The sequence below is a fragment of the Corythoichthys intestinalis genome, unplaced genomic scaffold, assembly GCF_030265065.1.
Source record: "Corythoichthys intestinalis isolate RoL2023-P3 unplaced genomic scaffold, ASM3026506v1 HiC_scaffold_26, whole genome shotgun sequence".
NCBI lineage: Eukaryota > Metazoa > Chordata > Actinopteri > Syngnathiformes > Syngnathidae > Corythoichthys > Corythoichthys intestinalis.
This window is the reverse complement of record NW_026651595.1, coordinates 3,171,936-3,190,448: the sequence shown is the minus strand read 5'-3', so window position 1 is coordinate 3,190,448 and position 18,513 is coordinate 3,171,936.

Genomic DNA, 18,513 nt, shown 5'->3' with positions numbered 1-18,513 from the left:
GTTACATTTGAAAATTTTGTTCTAGGACATTTTGTTTGAACGCAATCATCAAACTTAATTAAAAAAGTCATTTAAGCCTTTCACAGTGAGATCTATGCGATATGGCCGAGAAATGTAATTTTGATGTTAACTCCCAAACCGCTGCGCAGAAGTCAACCAAACTTCACCCAATAGTGTATTGTATCACATTCTAGTAGTTACATTTTAAAATTTCGTTCTAGGACATTTGGTTTGAGCGTAATTATTAAACTTAGGTCAAAAAAGCCATTTAAGCCTTTTCACAGTGAGATCTATGCGATATGGCCGAGAAATGTAATTTTGATGTTAACTCCCAAACCGCTGCGCAGAAGTAAACCAAACTTCACCCATTAGTGTATTGTATCACAATCTAGTAGTTACATGTGGAAATTTGGTTCTAGGACATTTGATTTGAGCGCAATCCTCAAACTTAGGTAAAAAAAGCCATTTAAGCCTTTTCACAGTGAGATCTATGCGATATGGCCGAGAAATGTAATTTTGATGTTAACTCCCAAACCGCTGCGCAGAAGTCAACCAAACTTCACCCAATAGTGTATTGTATCACAATCTAGTAGTTACATGTGGAAATTTGGTTCTAGGACATTTGATTTGAGCGCAATCCTCAAACTTAGGTCAAAAAAGCCATTTAAGCCTTTTCACAGTGAGATATATGCGATATGGCCGAGAAATGTAATTTTGATGTTAACTCCCAAACCGCTGCGCAGAAGTCAACCAAACTTCACCCAATAGTGTATTGTATCACATTCTAGTAGTTACATTTGAAAATTTCGTTCTAGGACATTTGGTTTGAGCGCAATCATTAAACTTAGGTCAAAAAAGCCATTTAAGCCTTTTCACAGTGAGATCTATGCGATATGGCCGAGAAATGTAATTTTGATGTTAACTCCCAAACCGCTGCGCAGAAGTAAACCAAACTTCACCCATTAGTGTATTGTATCACAATCTAGTAATTACATGTGGAAATTTGGTTCTAGGACATTTGATTTGAGCGCAATCCTCAAACTTAGGTCAAAAAAGCCATTTAAGCCTTTTCACAGTGAGATCTATGCGATATGGCCGAGAAATGTAATTTTGATGTTAACTCCCAAACCGCTGCGCAGAAGTCAACCAAACTTCACCCAATAGTGTATTGTATCACAATCTAGTAGTTACATTTGAAAATTTTGTTCTAGGACATTTTGTTTGAACGCAATCATCAAACTTAATTAAAAAAGTCATTTAAGCCTTTTCACAGTGAGATCTATGCGATATGGCCGAGAAATGTAATTTTGATGTTAACTCCCAAACCGCTGCGCAGAAGTCAACCAAACTTCACCCATTAGTGTATTGTATCACAATCTAGTAGTTACATGTGGAAATTTGGTTATAGGACATTTGATTTGAGCGCAATCCTCAAACTTAGGTCAAAAAAGCCATTTAAGCCTTTTCACAGTGAGATCTATGCGATATGGCCGAGAAATGTAATTTTGATGTTAACTCCCAAACCGCTGCGCAGAAGTCAACCAAACTTCACCCAATAGTGTATTTTATCACAATCTAGTAGTTACATTTGGAAATTTAGTTCTAGGACATTTGATTTGAGCGCAATCTTCAAACTTAATTAAAAAAAGTCATTTAAGCCTTTTCACAGTGAGATCTATGCGATATGGCCGAGAAATGTAATTTTGATGTTCACTCCCAAACCGCTGCGCAGAAGTCAACCAAACTTCAACCATTAGTGTATTGTATCACAATCTAGTAGTTACATGTGGAAATTTGGTTCTAGGACATTTGATTTGAGCGCAATCCTCAAACTTAGGTCAAAAAAGCCATTTAAGCCTTTTCACAGTGAGATCTATGCGATATGGCCGAGAAATGTAATTTTGATGTTAACTCCCAAACCGCTGCGCAGAAGTCAACCAAACTTCACCCAATAGTGTATTGTATCACAATCTAGTAGTTACATTTGAAAATTTTGTTCTAGGACATTTTGTTTGAGCGCAATCATCAAACTTAATTAAAAAAGTCATTTAAGCCTTTTCACAGTGAGATCTATGCGATATGGCCGAGAAATGTAATTTTGATGTTAACTCCCAAACCGCTGCGCAGAAGTCAACCAAACTTCACCCATTAGTGTATTGTATCACAATCTAGTAATTACATGTGGAAATTTGGTTCTAGGACATTTGATTTTAGCGCAATCCTCAAACTTAGGTCAAAAAAGCCATTTAAGCCTTTTCACAGTCAGATCTATGCGATATGGCCGAGAAATGTAATTTTGATGTTAACTCCCAAACCGCTGCGCAGAAGTAAACCAAACTTCACCCATTAGTGTATTGTATCACAATCTAGTAGTTACATGTGGAAATTTGGTTCTAGGACATTTGATTTGAGCGCAATCCTCAAACTTAGGTCAAAAAAGCCATTTAAGCCTTTTCACAGTGAGATCTATGCGATATGGCCGAGAAATGTAATTTTGATGTTAACTCCCAAACCGCTGCGCAGAAGTCAACCAAACTTCACCCAATAGTGTATTGTATCACAATCTAGTAGTTACATTTGAAAATTTTGTTCTAGGACATTTTGTTTGAACGCAATCATCAAACTTAATTAAAAAAGTCATTTAAGCCTTTTCACAGTGAGATCTATGCGATATGGCCGAGAAATGTAATTTTGATGTTAACTCCCAAACCGCTGCGCAGAAGTCAACCAAACTTCACCCATTAGTGTATTGTATCACAATCTAGTAGTTACATGTGAAAATTTGGTTCTAGGACATTTGATTTGAGCGCAATCCTCAAACTTAGGTCAAAAAAGCCATTTAAGCCTTTTCACAGTGAGATCTATGCGATATGGCCGAGAAATGTAATTTTGATGTTAACTCCCAAACCGCTGCGCAGAAGTCAACTAAACTTCACTCAATAGTGTATTGTATCACATTCTAGTAGTTACATTTGAAAATTTCGTTCTAGGACATTTGGTTTGAGCGCAATCATTAAACTTAATTAAAAAAGTCATTTAAGCCTTTTCACAGTGAGATCTATGCGATATGGCCGAGAAATGTAATTTTGATGTTAACTCCCAAACCGCTGCGCAGAAGTCAACCAAACTTCACCCAATAGTGTATTGTATCACAATCTAGTAGTTACATTTGAAAATTTTGTTCTAGGACATTTTGTTTGAACGCAATCATCAAACTTAATTAAAAAAGTCATTTAAGCCTTTCACAGTGAGATCTATGCGATATGGCCGAGAAATGTAATTTTGATGTTAACTCCCAAACCGCTGCGCAGAAGTCAACCAAACTTCACCCAATAGTGTATTGTATCACAATCTAGTAGTTACATTTGAAAATTTTGTTCTAGGACATTTTGTTTGAACGCAATCATCAAACTTAATTAAAAAAGTCATTTAAGCCTTTTCACAGTGAGATCTATGCGATATGGCCGAGAAATGTAATTTTGATGTTAACTCCCAAACCGCTGCGCAGAAGTCAACCAAACTTCACCCATTAGTGTATTGTATCACAATCTAGTAATTACATGTGGAAATTTGGTTCTAGGACATTTGATTTTAGCGCAATCCTCAAACTTAGGTCAAAAAAGCCATTTAAGCCTTTTCACAGTGAGATCTATGCGATATGGACGAGAAATGTAATTTTGATGTTAACTCCCAAACCGCTGCGCAGAAGTAAACCAAACTTCACCCATTAGTGTATTGTATCACAATCTAGTAGTTACATGTGGAAATTTGGTTCTAGGACATTTGATTTGAGCGCAATCCTCAAACTTAGGTCAAAAAAGCCATTTAAGCCTTTTCACAGTGAGATCTATGCGATATGGCCGAGAAATGTAATTTTGATGTTAACTCCCAAACCGCTGCGCAGAAGTCAACCAAACTTCACCCAATAGTGTATTGTATCACAATCTAGTAGTTACATGTGGAAATTTGGTTCTAGGACATTTGATTTGAGCGCAATCCTCAAACTTAGGTCAAAAAAGCCATTTAAGCCTTTTCACAGTGAGATATATGCGATATGGCCGAGAAATGTAATTTTGATGTTAACTCCCAAACCGCTGCGCAGAAGTCAACCAAACTTCACCCAATAGTGTATTGTATCACATTCTAGTAGTTACATTTGAAAATTTCGTTCTAGGACATTTGGTTTGAGCGCAATCATTAAACTTAGGTCAAAAAAGCCATTTAAGCCTTTTCACAGTGAGATCTATGCGATATGGCCGAGAAATGTAATTTTGATGTTAACTCCCAAACCGCTGCGCAGAAGTAAACCAAACTTCACCCATTAGTGTATTGTATCACAATCTAGTAATTACATGTGGAAATTTGGTTCTAGGACATTTGATTTGAGCGCAATCCTCAAACTTAGGTCAAAAAAGCCATTTAAGCCTTTTCACAGTGAGATCTATGCGATATGGCCGAGAAATGTAATTTTGATGTTAACTCCCAAACCGCTGCGCAGAAGTCAACCAAACTTCACCCAATAGTGTATTGTATCACAATCTAGTAGTTACATTTGAAAATTTTGTTCTAGGACATTTTGTTTGAACGCAATCATCAAACTTAATTAAAAAAGTCATTTAAGCCTTTTCACAGTGAGATCTATGCGATATGGCCGAGAAATGTAATTTTGATGTTAACTCCCAAACCGCTGCGCAGAAGTCAACCAAACTTCACCCATTAGTGTATTGTATCACAATCTAGTAGTTACATGTGGAAATTTGGTTATAGGACATTTGATTTGAGCGCAATCCTCAAACTTAGGTCAAAAAAGCCATTTAAGCCTTTTCACAGTGAGATCTATGCGATATGGCCGAGAAATGTAATTTTGATGTTAACTCCCAAACCGCTGCGCAGAAGTCAACCAAACTTCACCCAATAGTGTATTTTATCACAATCTAGTAGTTACATTTGGAAATTTAGTTCTAGGACATTTGATTTGAGCGCAATCTTCAAACTTAATTAAAAAAAGTCATTTAAGCCTTTTCACAGTGAGATCTATGCGATATGGCCGAGAAATGTAATTTTGATGTTCACTCCCAAACCGCTGCGCAGAAGTCAACCAAACTTCAACCATTAGTGTATTGTATCACAATCTAGTAGTTACATGTGGAAATTTGGTTCTAGGACATTTGATTTGAGCGCAATCCTCAAACTTAGGTCAAAAAAGCCATTTAAGCCTTTTCACAGTGAGATCTATGCGATATGGCCGAGAAATGTAATTTTGATGTTAACTCCCAAACCGCTGCGCAGAAGTCAACCAAACTTCACCCAATAGTGTATTGTATCACAATCTAGTAGTTACATTTGAAAATTTTGTTCTAGGACATTTTGTTTGAGCGCAATCATCAAACTTAATTAAAAAAGTCATTTAAGCCTTTTCACAGTGAGATCTATGCGATATGGCCGAGAAATGTAATTTTGATGTTAACTCCCAAACCGCTGCGCAGAAGTCAACCAAACTTCACCCATTAGTGTATTGTATCACAATCTAGTAATTACATGTGGAAATTTGGTTCTAGGACATTTGATTTTAGCGCAATCCTCAAACTTAGGTCAAAAAAGCCATTTAAGCCTTTTCACAGTCAGATCTATGCGATATGGCCGAGAAATGTAATTTTGATGTTAACTCCCAAACCGCTGCGCAGAAGTAAACCAAACTTCACCCATTAGTGTATTGTATCACAATCTAGTAGTTACATGTGGAAATTTGGTTCTAGGACATTTGATTTGAGCGCAATCCTCAAACTTAGGTCAAAAAAGCCATTTAAGCCTTTTCACAGTGAGATCTATGCGATATGGCCGAGAAATGTAATTTTGATGTTAACTCCCAAACCGCTGCGCAGAAGTCAACCAAACTTCACCCAATAGTGTATTGTATCACAATCTAGTAGTTACATTTGAAAATTTTGTTCTAGGACATTTTGTTTGAACGCAATCATCAAACTTAATTAAAAAAGTCATTTAAGCCTTTTCACAGTGAGATCTATGCGATATGGCCGAGAAATGTAATTTTGATGTTAACTCCCAAACCGCTGCGCAGAAGTCAACCAAACTTCACCCATTAGTGTATTGTATCACAATCTAGTAGTTACATGTGAAAATTTGGTTCTAGGACATTTGATTTGAGCGCAATCCTCAAACTTAGGTCAAAAAAGCCATTTAAGCCTTTTCACAGTGAGATCTATGCGATATGGCCGAGAAATGTAATTTTGATGTTAACTCCCAAACCGCTGCGCAGAAGTCAACTAAACTTCACTCAATAGTGTATTGTATCACATTCTAGTAGTTACATTTGAAAATTTCGTTCTAGGACATTTGGTTTGAGCGCAATCATTAAACTTAATTAAAAAAGTCATTTAAGCCTTTTCACAGTGAGATCTATGCGATATGGCCGAGAAATGTAATTTTGATGTTAACTCCCAAACCGCTGCGCAGAAGTCAACCAAACTTCACCCAATAGTGTATTGTATCACAATCTAGTAGTTACATTTGAAAATTTTGTTCTAGGACATTTTGTTTGAACGCAATCATCAAACTTAATTAAAAAAGTCATTTAAGCCTTTCACAGTGAGATCTATGCGATATGGCCGAGAAATGTAATTTTGATGTTAACTCCCAAACCGCTGCGCAGAAGTCAACCAAACTTCACCCAATAGTGTATTGTATCACAATCTAGTAGTTACATTTGAAAATTTTGTTCTAGGACATTTTGTTTGAACGCAATCATCAAACTTAATTAAAAAAGTCATTTAAGCCTTTTCACAGTGAGATCTATGCGATATGGCCGAGAAATGTAATTTTGATGTTAACTCCCAAACCGCTGCGCAGAAGTCAACCAAACTTCACCCATTAGTGTATTGTATCACAATCTAGTAATTACATGTGGAAATTTGGTTCTAGGACATTTGATTTTAGCGCAATCCTCAAACTTAGGTCAAAAAAGCCATTTAAGCCTTTTCACAGTGAGATCTATGCGATATGGACGAGAAATGTAATTTTGATGTTAACTCCCAAACCGCTGCGCAGAAGTAAACCAAACTTCACCCATTAGTGTATTGTATCACAATCTAGTAGTTACATGTGGAAATTTGGTTCTAGGACATTTGATTTGAGCGCAATCCTCAAACTTAGGTCAAAAAAGCCATTTAAGCCTTTTCACAGTGAGATCTATGCGATATGGCCGAGAAATGTAATTTTGATGTTAACTCCCAAACCGCTGCGCAGAAGTCAACCAAACTTCACCCAATAGTGTATTGTATCACAATCTAGTAGTTACATTTGAAAATTTTGTTCTAGGACATTTTGTTTGAACGCAATCATCAAACTTAATTAAAAAAGTCATTTAAGCCTTTTCACAGTGAGATCTATGCGATATGGCCGAGAAATGTAATTTTGATGTTAACTCCCAAACCGCTGCGCAGAAGTCAACCAAACTTCACCCATTAGTGTATTGTATCACAATCTAGTAGTTACATGTGAAAATTTGGTTCTAGGACATTTGATTTGAGCGCAATCCTCAAACTTAGGTCAAAAAAGCCATTTAAGCCTTTTCACAGTGAGATCTATGCGATATGGCCGAGAAATGTAATTTTGATGTTAACTCCCAAACCGCTGCGCAGAAGTCAACTAAACTTCACTCAATAGTGTATTGTATCACATTCTAGTAGTTACATTTGAAAATTTCGTTCTAGGACATTTGGTTTGAGCGCAATCATTAAACTTAATTAAAAAAGTCATTTAAGCCTTTTCACAGTGAGATCTATGCGATATGGCCGAGAAATGTAATTTTGATGTTAACTCCCAAACCGCTGCGCAGAAGTCAACCAAACTTCACCCAATAGTGTATTGTATCACAATCTAGTAGTTACATTTGAAAATTTTGTTCTAGGACATTTTGTTTGAACGCAATCATCAAACTTAATTAAAAAAGTCATTTAAGCCTTTCACAGTGAGATCTATGCGATATGGCCGAGAAATGTAATTTTGATGTTAACTCCCAAACCGCTGCGCAGAAGTCAACCAAACTTCACCCAATAGTGTATTGTATCACATTCTAGTAGTTACATTTTAAAATTTCGTTCTAGGACATTTGGTTTGAGCGCAATTATTAAACTTAGGTCAAAAAAGCCATTTAAGCCTTTTCACAGTGAGATCTATGCGATATGGCCGAGAAATGTAATTTTGATGTTAACTCCCAAACCGCTGCGCAGAAGTAAACCAAACTTCACCCATTAGTGTATTGTATCACAATCTAGTAGTTACATGTGGAAATTTGGTTCTAGGACATTTGATTTGAGCGCAATCCTCAAACTTAGGTCAAAAAAGCCATTTAAGCCTTTTCACAGTGAGATCTATGCGATATGGCCGAGAAATGTAATTTTGATGTTAACTCCCAAACCGCTGCGCAGAAGTAAACCAAACTTCACCCATTAGTGTATTGTATCACAATCTAGTAGTTACATGTGGAAATTTGGTTCTAGGACATTTGATTTGAGCGCAATCCTCAAACTTAGGTCAAAAAAGCCATTTAAGCCTTTTCACAGTGAGATCTATGCGATATGGCCGAGAAATGTAATTTTGATGTTAACTCCCAAACCGCTGCGCAGAAGTCAACCAAACTTCACCCAATAGTGTATTGTATCACAATCTAGTAGTTACATTTGAAAATTTTGTTCTAGGAAATTTTGTTTGAGCGCAATCATCAAACTTAATTAAAAAAGTCATTTAAGCCTTTTCACAGTGAGATCTATGCGATATGGCCGAGAAATGTAATTTTGATGTTTACTCCCAAACCGCTGCGCAGAAGTCAACCAAACTTCACCCATTAGTGTATTGTATTACAATCTAGTAGTTACATGTGGAAATTTGGTTCTAGGACATTTGATTTGAGCGCAATCCTCAAACTTAGGTCAAAAAAGCCATTTAAGCCTTTTCACAGTGAGATGTATGCGATATGGCCGAGAAATGTAATTTTGATGTTAACTCCCAAACCGCTGCGCAGAAGTCAACCAAACTTCACCCAATAGTGTATTGTATCACATTCTAGTAGTTACATTTGAAAATTTCGTTCTAGGACATTTGGTTTGAGAGCAATTATTAAACTTAGGTCAAAAAAGCCATTTAAGCCTTTTCACAGTGAGATCTATGCGATATGGCCGAGAAATGTAATTTTGATGTTAACTCCCAAACCGCTGCGCAGAAGTAAACCAAACTTCACCCATTAGTGTATTGTATCACAATCTAGTAGTTACATGTGGAAATTTGGTTCTAGGACATTTGGTTTGAGCGCAATCCTCAAACTTAGGTCAAAAAAGCCATTTAAGCCTTTTCACAGTGAGATCTATGCGATATGGCCGAGAAATGTAATTTTGATGTTAACTCCCAAACCGCTGCGCAGAAGTCAACCAAACTTCACCCAATAGTGTATTGTATCACAATCTAGTAGTTACATTTGAAAATTTTGTTCTAGGACATTTTGTTTGAACGCAATCATCAAACTTAATTAAAAAAGTCATTTAAGCCTTTCACAGTGAGATCTATGCGATATGGCCGAGAAATGTAATTTTGATGTTAACTCCCAAACCGCTGCGCAGAAGTCAACCAAACTTCACCCAATAGTGTATTGTATCACAATCTAGTAGTTACATTTGAAAATTTTGTTCTAGGACATTTTGTTTGAACGCAATCATCAAACTTAATTAAAAAAGTCATTTAAGCCTTTCACAGTGAGATCTATGCGATATGGCCGAGAAATGTAATTTTGATGTTAACTCCCAAACCGCTGCGCAGAAGTCAACCAAACTTCACCCAATAGTGTATTGTATCACATTCTAGTAGTTACATTTTAAAATTTCGTTCTAGGACATTTGGTTTGAGCGTAATTATTAAACTTAGGTCAAAAAAGCCATTTAAGCCTTTTCACAGTGAGATCTATGCGATATGGCCGAGAAATGTAATTTTGATGTTAACTCCCAAACCGCTGCGCAGAAGTAAACCAAACTTCACCCATTAGTGTATTGTATCACAATCTAGTAGTTACATGTGGAAATTTGGTTCTAGGACATTTGATTTGAGCGCAATCCTCAAACTTAGGTAAAAAAAGCCATTTAAGCCTTTTCACAGTGAGATCTATGCGATATGGCCGAGAAATTTAATTTTGATGTTAACTCCCAAACCGCTGCGCAGAAGTCAACCAAACTTCACCCAATAGTGTATTGTATCACAATCTAGTAGTTACATGTGGAAATTTGGTTCTAGGACATTTGATTTGAGCGCAATCCTCAAACTTAGGTCAAAAAAGCCATTTAAGCCTTTTCACAGTGAGATATATGCGATATGGCCGAGAAATGTAATTTTGATGTTAACTCCCAAACCGCTGCGCAGAAGTCAACCAAACTTCACCCAATAGTGTATTGTATCACATTCTAGTAGTTACATTTGAAAATTTCGTTCTAGGACATTTGGTTTGAGCGCAATCATTAAACTTAGGTCAAAAAAGCCATTTAAGCCTTTTCACAGTGAGATCTATGCGATATGGCCGAGAAATGTAATTTTGATGTTAACTCCCAAACCGCTGCGCAGAAGTAAACCAAACTTCACCCATTAGTGTATTGTATCACAATCTAGTAATTACATGTGGAAATTTGGTTCTAGGACATTTGATTTGAGCGCAATCCTCAAACTTAGGTCAAAAAAGCCATTTAAGCCTTTTCACAGTGAGATCTATGCGATATGGCCGAGAAATGTAATTTTGATGTTAACTCCCAAACCGCTGCGCAGAAGTCAACCAAACTTCACCCAATAGTGTATTGTATCACAATCTAGTAGTTACATTTGAAAATTTTGTTCTAGGACATTTTGTTTGAACGCAATCATCAAACTTAATTAAAAAAGTCATTTAAGCCTTTTCACAGTGAGATCTATGCGATATGGCCGAGAAATGTAATTTTGATGTTAACTCCCAAACCGCTGCGCAGAAGTCAACCAAACTTCACCCATTAGTGTATTGTATCACAATCTAGTAGTTACATGTGGAAATTTGGTTATAGGACATTTGATTTGAGCGCAATCCTCAAACTTAGGTCAAAAAAGCCATTTAAGCCTTTTCACAGTGAGATCTATGCGATATGGCCGAGAAATGTAATTTTGATGTTAACTCCCAAACCGCTGCGCAGAAGTCAACCAAACTTCACCCAATAGTGTATTTTATCACAATCTAGTAGTTACATTTGGAAATTTAGTTCTAGGACATTTGATTTGAGCGCAATCTTCAAACTTAATTAAAAAAAGTCATTTAAGCCTTTTCACAGTGAGATCTATGCGATATGGCCGAGAAATGTAATTTTGATGTTCACTCCCAAACCGCTGCGCAGAAGTCAACCAAACTTCAACCATTAGTGTATTGTATCACAATCTAGTAGTTACATGTGGAAATTTGGTTCTAGGACATTTGATTTGAGCGCAATCCTCAAACTTAGGTCAAAAAAGCCATTTAAGCCTTTTCACAGTGAGATCTATGCGATATGGCCGAGAAATGTAATTTTGATGTTAACTCCCAAACCGCTGCGCAGAAGTCAACCAAACTTCACCCAATAGTGTATTGTATCACAATCTAGTAGTTACATTTGAAAATTTTGTTCTAGGACATTTTGTTTGAGCGCAATCATCAAACTTAATTAAAAAAGTCATTTAAGCCTTTTCACAGTGAGATCTATGCGATATGGCCGAGAAATGTAATTTTGATGTTAACTCCCAAACCGCTGCGCAGAAGTCAACCAAACTTCACCCATTAGTGTATTGTATCACAATCTAGTAATTACATGTGGAAATTTGGTTCTAGGACATTTGATTTTAGCGCAATCCTCAAACTTAGGTCAAAAAAGCCATTTAAGCCTTTTCACAGTGAGATCTATGCGATATGGCCGAGAAATGTAATTTTGATGTTAACTCCCAAACCGCTGCGCAGAAGTAAACCAAACTTCACCCATTAGTGTATTGTATCACAATCTAGTAGTTACATGTGGAAATTTGGTTCTAGGACATTTGATTTGAGCGCAATCCTCAAACTTAGGTAAAAAAAGCCATTTAAGCCTTTTCACAGTGAGATCTATGCGATATGGCCGAGAAATGTAATTTTGATGTTAACTCCCAAACCGCTGCGCAGAAGTCAACCAAACTTCACCCAATAGTGTATTGTATCACAATCTAGTAGTTACATTTGAAAATTTTGTTCTAGGACATTTTGTTTGAACGCAATCATCAAACTTAATTAAAAAAGTCATTTAAGCCTTTTCACAGTGAGATCTATGCGATATGGCCGAGAAATGTAATTTTGATGTTAACTCCCAAACCGCTGCGCAGAAGTCAACCAAACTTCACCCATTAGTGTATTGTATCACAATCTAGTAGTTACATGTGGAAATTTGGTTCTAGGACATTTGATTTGAGCGCAATCCTCAAACTTAGGTCAAAAAAGCCATTTAAGCCTTTTCACAGTGAGATCTATGCGATATGGCCGAGAAATGTAATTTTGATGTTAACTCCCAAACCGCTGCGCAGAAGTCAACTAAACTTCACTCAATAGTGTATTGTATCACATTCTAGTAGTTACATTTGAAAATTTCGTTCTAGGACATTTGGTTTGAGCGCAATCATTAAACTTAATTAAAAAAGTCATTTAAGCCTTTTCACAGTGAGATCTATGCGATATGGCCGAGAAATGTAATTTTGATGTTAACTCCCAAACCGCTGCGCAGAAGTCAACCAAACTTCACCCAATAGTGTATTGTATCACAATCTAGTAGTTACATTTGAAAATTTTGTTCTAGGACATTTTGTTTGAACGCAATCATCAAACTTAATTAAAAAAGTCATTTAAGCCTGTCACAGTGAGATCTATGCGATATGGCCGAGAAATGTAATTTTGATGTTAACTCCCAAACCGCTGCGCAGAAGTCAACCAAACTTCACCCAATAGTGTATTGTATCACATTCTAGTAGTTACATTTTAAAATTTCGTTCTAGGACATTTGGTTTGAGCGCAATTATTAAACTTAGGTCAAAAAAGCCATTTAAGCCTTTTCACAGTGAGATCTATGCGATATGGCCGAGAAATGTAATTTTGATGTTAACTCCCAAACCGCTGCGCAGAAGTAAACCAAACTTCACCCATTAGTGTATTGTATCACAATCTAGTAGTTACATGTGGAAATTTGGTTATAGGACATTTGATTTGAGCGCAATCCTCAAACTTAGGTCAAAAAAGCCATTTAAGCCTTTTCACAGTGAGATCTATGCGATATGGCCGAGAAATGTAATTTTGATGTTAACTCCCAAACCGCTGCGCAGAAGTCAACCAAACTTCACCCAATAGTGTATTGTATCACATTCTAGTAGTTACATTTGAAAATTTCGTTCTAGGACATTTGGTTTGAGAGCAATCATTAAACTTAGGTCAAAAAAGCCATTTAAGCCTTTTCACAGTGAGATCTATGCGATATGGCCGAGAAATGTAATTTTGATGTTAACTCCCAAACCGCTGCGCAGAAGTAAACCAAACTTCACCCATTAGTGTATTGTATCACAATCTAGTAGTTACATGTGGAAATTTGGTTCTAGGACATTTGATTTGAGCGCAATCCTCAAACTTAGGTCAAAAAAGCCATTTAAGCCTTTTCACAGTGAGATCTATGCGATATGGCCGAGAAATGTAATTTTGATGTTAACTCCCAAACCGCTGCGCAGAAGTAAACCAAACTTCACCCATTAGTGTATTGTATCACAATCTAGTAGTTACATGTGGAAATTTGGTTCTAGGACATTTGATTTGAGCGCAATCCTCAAACTTAGGTCAAAAAAGCCATTTAAGCCTTTTCACAGTGAGATCTATGCGATATGGCCGAGAAATGTAATTTTGATGTTAACTCCCAAACCGCTGCGCAGAAGTCAACCAAACTTCACCCAATAGTGTATTGTATCACAATCTAGTAGTTACATTTGAAAATTTTGTTCTAGGACATTTTGTTTGAACGCAATCATCAAACTTAATTAAAAAAGTCATTTAAGCCTTTTCACAGTGAGATCTATGCGATATGGCCGAGAAATGTAATTTTGATGTTAACTCCCAAACCGCTGCGCAGAAGTCAACCAAACTTCACCCATTAGTGTATTGTATCACAATCTAGTAGTTACATGTGGAAATTTGGTTATAGGACATTTGATTTGAGCGCAATCCTCAAACTTAGGTCAAAAAACCCATTTAAGCCTTTTCACAGTGAGATCTATGCGATATGGCCGAGAAATGTAATTTTGATGTTAACTCCTAAACCGCTGCGCAGAAGTCAACCAAACTTCACCCAATAGTGTATTTTATCACAATCTAGTAGTTACATTTGGAAATTTAGTTCTAGGACATTTGATTTGAGCGCAATCTTCAAACTTAATTAAAAAAAGTCATTTAAGCCTTTTCACAGTGAGATCTATGCGATATGGCCGAGAAATGTAATTTTGATGTTCACTCCCAAACCGCTGCGCAGAAGTCAACCAAACTTCAACCATTAGTGTATTGTATCACAATCTAGTAGTTACATGTGGAAATTTGGTTCTAGGACATTTGATTTGAGCGCAATCCTCAAACTTAGGTCAAAAAAGCCATTTAAGCCTTTTCACAGTGAGATCTATGCGATATGGCCGAGAAATGTAATTTTGATGTTAACTCCCAAACCGCTGCGCAGAAGTCAACCAAACTTCACCCAATAGTGTATTGTATCACAATCTAGTCGTTACATTTGAAAATTTTGTTCTAGGACATTTTGTTTGAACGCAATCATCAAACTTAATTAAAAAAGTCATTTAAGCCTTTTCACAGTGAGATCTATGCGATATGGCCGAGAAATGTAATTTTGATGTTAACTCCCAAACCGCTGCGCAGAAGTCAACCAAACTTCACCCATTAGTGTATTGTATCACAATCTAGTAGTTACATGTGAAAATTTGGTTCTAGGACATTTGATTTGAGCGCAATCCTCAAACTTAGGTCAAAAAAGCCATTTAAGCCTTTTCACAGTGAGATCTATGCGATATGGCCGAGAAATGTAATTTCGATGTTAACTCCCAAACCGCTGCGCAGAAGTCAACTAAACTTCACTCAATAGTGTATTGTATCACATTCTAGTAGTTACATTTGAAAATTTCGTTCTAGGACATTTGGTTTGAGCGCAATCATTAAACTTAATTAAAAAAGTCATTTAAGCCTTTTCACAGTGAGATCTATGCGATATGGCCGAGAAATGTAATTTTGATGTTAACTCCCAAACCGCTGCGCAGAAGTCAACCAAACTTCACCCAATAGTGTATTGTATCACAATCTAGTAGTTACATTTGAAAATTTTGTTCTAGGACATTTTGTTTGAACGCAATCATCAAACTTAATTAAAAAAGTCATTTAAGCCTTTTCACAGTGAGATCTATGCGATATGGCCGAGAAATGTAATTTTGATGTTAACTCCCAAACCGCTGCGCAGAAGTCAACCAAACTTCACCCAATAGTGTATTGTATCACAATCTAGTAGTTACATTTGAAAATTTTGTTCTAGGACATTTTGTTTGAACGCAATCATCAAACTTAATTAAAAAAGTCATTTAAGCCTTTCACAGTGAGATCTATGCGATATGGCCGAGAAATGTAATTTTGATGTTAACTCCCAAACCGCTGCGCAGAAGTCAACCAAACTTCACCCAATAGTGTATTGTATCACATTCTAGTAGTTACATTTTAAAATTTCGTTCTAGGACATTTGGTTTGAGCGTAATTATTAAACTTAGGTCAAAAAAGCCATTTAAGCCTTTTCACAGTGAGATCTATGCGATATGGCCGAGAAATGTAATTTTGATGTTAACTCCCAAACCGCTGCGCAGAAGTAAACCAAACTTCACCCATTAGTGTATTGTATCACAATCTAGTAGTTACATGTGGAAATTTGGTTCTAGGACATTTGATTTGAGCGCAATCCTCAAACTTAGGTAAAAAAAGCCATTTAAGCCTTTTCACAGTGAGATCTATGCGATATGGCCGAGAAATGTAATTTTGATGTTAACTCCCAAACCGCTGCGCAGAAGTCAACCAAACTTCACCCAATAGTGTATTGTATCACAATCTAGTAGTTACATGTGGAAATTTGGTTCTAGGACATTTGATTTGAGCGCAATCCTCAAACTTAGGTCAAAAAAGCCATTTAAGCCTTTTCAGAGTGAGATATATGCGATATGGCCGAGAAATTTAATTTTGATGTTAACTCCCAAACCGCTGCGCAGAAGTCAACCAAACTTCACCCAATAGTGTATTGTATCACATTCTAGTAGTTACATTTGAAAATTTCGTTCTAGGACATTTGGTTTGAGCGCAATCATTAAACTTAGGTCAAAAAAGCCATTTAAGCCTTTTCACAGTGAGATCTATGCGATATGGCCGAGAAATGTAATTTTGATGTTAACTCCCAAACCGCTGCGCAGAAGTAAACCAAACTTCACCCATTAGTGTATTGTATCACAATCTAGTAATTACATGTGGAAATTTGGTTCTAGGACATTTGATTTGAGCGCAATCCTCAAACTTAGGTAAAAAAAGCCATTTAAGCCTTTTCACAGTGAGATCTATGCGATATGGCCGAGAAATGTAATTTTGATGTTAACTCCCAAACCGCTGCGCAGAAGTCAACCAAACTTCACCCAATAGTGTATTGTATCACAATCTAGTAGTTACATTTGAAAATTTTGTTCTAGGACATTTTGTTTGAACGCAATCATCAAACTTAATTAAAAAAGTCATTTAAGCCTTTTCACAGTGAGATCTATGCGATATGGCCGAGAAATGTAATTTTGATGTTAACTCCCAAACCGCTGCGCAGAAGTCAACCAAACTTCACCCATTAGTGTATTGTATCACAATCTAGTAGTTACATGTGGAAATTTGGTTATAGGACATTTGATTTGAGCGCAATCCTCAAACTTAGGTCAAAAAAGCCATTTAAGCCTTTTCACAGTGAGATCTATGCGATATGGCCGAGAAATGTAATTTTGATGTTAACTCCCAAACCGCTGCGCAGAAGTCAACCAAACTTCACCCAATAGTGTATTTTATCACAATCTAGTAGTTACATTTGGAAATTTAGTTCTAGGACATTTGATTTGAGCGCAATCTTCAAACTTAATTAAAAAAAGTCATTTAAGCCTTTTCACAGTGAGATCTATGCGATATGGCCGAGAAATGTAATTTTGATGTTCACTCCCAAACCGCTGCGCAGAAGTCAACCAAACTTCAACCATTAGTGTATTGTATCACAATCTAGTAGTTACATGTGGAAATTTGGTTCTAGGACATTTGATTTGAGCGCAATCCTCAAACTTAGGTCAAAAAAGCCATTTAAGCCTTTTCACAGTGAGATCTATGCGATATGGCCGAGAAATGTAATTTTGATGTTAACTCCCAAACCGCTGCGCAGAAGTCAACCAAACTTCACCCAATAGTGTATTGTATCACAATCTAGTAGTTACATTTGAAAATTTTGTTCTAGGACATTTTGTTTGAGCGCAATCATCAAACTTAATTAAAAAAGTCATTTAAGCCTTTTCACAGTGAGATCTATGCGATATGGCCGAGAAATGTAATTTTGATGTTAACTCCCAAACCGCTGCGCAGAAGTCAACCAAACTTCACCCATTAGTGTATTGTATCACAATCTAGTAATTACATGTGGAAATTTGGTTCTAGGACATTTGATTTTAGCGCAATCCTCAAACTTAGGTCAAAAAAGCCATTTAAGCCTTTTCACAGTGAGATCTATGCGATATGGCCGAGAAATGTAATTTTGATGTTAACTCCCAAACCGCTGCGCAGAAGTAAACCAAACTTCACCCATTAGTGTATTGTATCACAATCTAGTAGTTACATGTGGAAATTTGGTTCTAGGACATTTGATTTGAGCGCAATCCTCAAACTTAGGTAAAAAAAGCCATTTAAGCCTTTTCACAGTGAGATCTATGCGATATGGCCGAGAAATGTAATTTTGATGTTAACTGCCAAACCGCTGCGCAGAAGTCAACCAAACTTCACCCAATAGTGTATTGTATCACAATCTAGTAGTTACATTTGAAAATTTTGTTCTAGGACATTTTGTTTGAACGCAATCATCAAACTTAATTAAAAAAGTCATTTAAGCCTTTTCACAGTGAGATCTATGCGATATGGCCGAGAAATGTAATTTTGATGTTAACTCCCAAACCGCTGCGCAGAAGTCAACCAAACTTCACCCATTAGTGTATTGTATCACAATCTAGTAGTTACATGTGGAAATTTGGTTCTAGGACATTTGATTTGAGCGCAATCCTCAAACTTAGGTCAAAAAAGCCATTTAAGCCTTTTCACAGTGAGATCTATGCGATATGGCCGAGAAATGTAATTTTGATGTTAACTCCCAA